We start from the raw sequence: 2,705 nt of genomic DNA, 5'->3' as shown, positions 1-2,705 counted from the left end.
TTGATAATTCAAACTTTTTATAATGGATTAGTGGGATCTCTTAGATCGATTATAGATGTTGCGGCTGGTGGTTCTTTAATGTCAAAACCTTTTGATGAGGCTTATTCGTTAATAGAAGAGATGGCTACCAACAATTTTCAATAGCCCTCTGAAAGGGTAATTCCTAAAAGAGTAGCTAGTATCCACGATTCTGATGCAATATCTATGTTAGCTTTGCAGATTAGTGCAATATCAAAGAAATTAGATCATTATGGAATGAATTATTCTCCAACACCTACTATGATGGAAGAGAATTCATTTGGACAATTTGTGGATGTTCAACCTTCGTATGAGACTTTAAATGCAATTAACAATAGACCCAAATATCCTTATTCAAACTATTATAACCCAGGTTGGAAGATTCATCCTAATTTTAATTAGAATAACAAATCTTCTACAAATCAACAATGGGCGAACAACCCAGTGAACCCATTGGGAAATTCATCCAACCAAGGATATGTTAATTATAGACCATCTTATCCTTCAGGATTTAAGCATAACACTCAATTTAAGGAAAAGAATTTGTCAATGGAAGAGATGATACTAAACATGGGTCAAAAATTGCAGAATCAAGGAAATAAATTATAAATTCAAGGAAACTAGTTACTAAATCATGGAACTACTATCAAGAATATTAAAAACCAATTGGGGCATATTGGTACTACACTTAGTAACCGAACATTGGGAACTTTTTCTAGTACTGTGGAACCAAATCCTAAAGATTAAGGTAAAGAACAGATAAAAGTGATACAATTACTAAGTGGAAAAGAGTTGGAAACAGGAGTGCAGAAAGAAATAGAAATTGAAAAAGAGAAAGTAGATACAAATAAAGAAAAGGATCATGAATACCCAGATTTAGAATATCCACTTACACCAATGAAAATTACTGTAGAGAAACCTCCACCACCGTTTCCTCAAAGATTGAAGCAACACAAAAAGGATAAACAATTCTCCAAATTTTTAGAAATTCTTAAGAAATTAACGATAAATATTCCTTATGTAGAAGTTCTAGAGCAAATGCCCAATTATGTGAAATTTATGAAAGATATTTTAAACAAGAAAAGGAAGTTCATTGATAATGAGACTGTTGCACTTAGCGAAGAGTGTAGTGCAATTATTCAGAAAAGCTTCCTGAAAAATTAAAAGATCCAGGTAGTTTCACTGTACCGTGTGCTATCAGTGACAAATTTTATGGAAGAGCTTTACGTGATTTGTGAGCAAGCATTAATCTTATGCCTCTATCAATTTTCAAAAGATTAGGATTATGAGAAGTCTCACATACTTCTGTAACTCTTCAATTAGCGGATCGTTCAGTTACATATCCTAAGGGGTTATAGAAGATGTGTTAGTAAAAGTTGATACATTTATCATTCTTGTGGATTTGATTGTTTTAGATATGAAAGAAGATAAAAAAATACCTATAATTTTAGGGAGACCTTTTTTAGCTACTGGAAAAGCTATAATAGATGTTGAAAAGGGAAAATTAACTATGATAGTTAACGATCGAGAAGTGACTTTTAACATTGCAAAATCTATGAAATACCCTGCTGTTGAAAGAGATAATGAATGTTTTTGCATGAAAATTAGTGAACATATATTGCACGATCATTTTAAAGAACATTTTGAAGAGAAAGAACATTTTGAAGACAAAGATGAAGCTATTTCAGACAAAATAGAAAATTAAGAATTAAATTATGTTCAGGAAGGATTTGAGATGCTGGATATTACAAGAAATGCTTATAAGAGTCTAGTTCCGTCAATTATAAAACCACTTGAACTTGAGTTGAAAATATTGCCTAACCACTTGAAGTATGTGTTTCTGGGAAACTCATCTACATTACCTACTATTATATCTTCCTATTATATCTATTTGCAAGAGAACAGAGTTAAATGATTTGCAAGAGATTAAATGATTTGCAAGAGAAAAGACTTTTGGATACATTAAGAGGTTATATAAAAGCTTTTGGTTGGACATTAGCTGATATTAAAGGAATCAGTCCTTCAATTTGCAAGCACAAAATTATATTGGATGAACAATATAAATCAAGAGTTGATCCACAAAGGAGATTAAACCCAATGATGAAAGGATTAGTCATGAAGGAAATTTTGAAATGGTTGGACACTGGAATTATATATCCTTTTTCAGACAGTGCTTAGGTAAGTCCAATTCATTGTGTTCCTAAAAAAGGAGGAGTGACTATTGAAGCAAAAGAGAATAATGAATTAATACCTATCACACAAGTTACTCGGTGACATATTTGCATTGATTATAGAAAATTAAACACTGTCACTAGAATATATCACTTCCCTTTCCCATTTTTAGACCAAATAGTAGATAGACTTGTTGGGCACAAATATTTTTATTTTTTAGATGAATATACCAGTTACCATCATATTCTTATTGCTCCTGAGGATCAATAAAAGACAACATTTACTAGTCCTTTTGGAACTTCTGCTTTTTGAAGAATGTCTTTCGAATTATGTAATGCACCTGTAACATTCCAGAGATGTATGATGTCTGTATTTAGTAAGTTAAGTTATTAAAAGAAAAGCTAATCACATCCTCTATAATAGTTTCACCTAACTGGGAGAAATCATTCGAACTGATGTGTGATACTAGTGATTATGCTATTGGAGCTGTTCTTGGACAAAGGTACGATAAGATT

Source organism: Phalaenopsis equestris, unplaced genomic scaffold, assembly GCF_001263595.1.
Source record: "Phalaenopsis equestris unplaced genomic scaffold, ASM126359v1 Scaffold000517, whole genome shotgun sequence".
In the NCBI taxonomy this organism is placed as follows: Eukaryota; Viridiplantae; Streptophyta; class Magnoliopsida; order Asparagales; family Orchidaceae; genus Phalaenopsis; species Phalaenopsis equestris.
Note: the sequence above shows the minus strand (reverse complement) of the source record.